Source organism: Cephus cinctus, unplaced genomic scaffold, assembly GCF_000341935.2.
Source record: "Cephus cinctus unplaced genomic scaffold, Ccin1 Ccin1_scaffold0086, whole genome shotgun sequence".
Taxonomy (NCBI): domain Eukaryota; kingdom Metazoa; phylum Arthropoda; class Insecta; order Hymenoptera; family Cephidae; genus Cephus; species Cephus cinctus.
The window spans coordinates 41,241-41,604 of NW_014332825.1; the positions used below are offsets into that span (position 1 = coordinate 41,241).

Consider the following 364-nt stretch of genomic DNA (forward strand, 5'->3'; position numbering starts at 1 on the left):
GAGTTGATCAACGACAGCTACCAACGTCATCCCGAAGGGTCAACGCCATGGAGCGGAGCATCATCCTGTAAGTGGCGGTTACCAATTTATAAAGCCTATAAAATTTCCAAAGCCAGTAGGTAATCTAGTCGGAATTATTCTCACCGATAGGTGTCTCTAATATAGCTAGTCGCGGTAAAATCCCGACTCTCTCCGCGCGAGTCAGCACATGCCGGGCGATACTAATCCGCGCCCCTTACGTAGGGGAGGCTCATTGGAATCACCTTTAGATAGGGAAAACGTTAACGCCGTAGCCGGATTAGAAGCCGCGGTCGGAGATATAACCTTTAGAGCTAGGAGAGCACTACAAACTCTCTCGCCGTCA

General features: G+C 49.7%; 1 protein-coding gene across 2 annotated transcripts in view; it reads left to right on the plus strand.

Moving 5' to 3' along the window:
- LOC107271895 (prostatic acid phosphatase) overlaps window positions 1–364 on the plus strand; it is a 15,178-nt gene that overhangs the window by 9,849 nt on the left and 4,965 nt on the right. Inside the window, exon 1 of one of the 2 annotated variants that reach the window (XM_025089318.1) lies at window positions 1–67. The exons of the other annotated variant lie outside the window; for it this stretch is intronic. The gene's annotated coding sequence lies outside the window, so the exon portion shown is untranslated. The remainder of the gene's footprint in view (window positions 68–364) is intronic. 2 annotated transcript variants of the gene reach the window in all.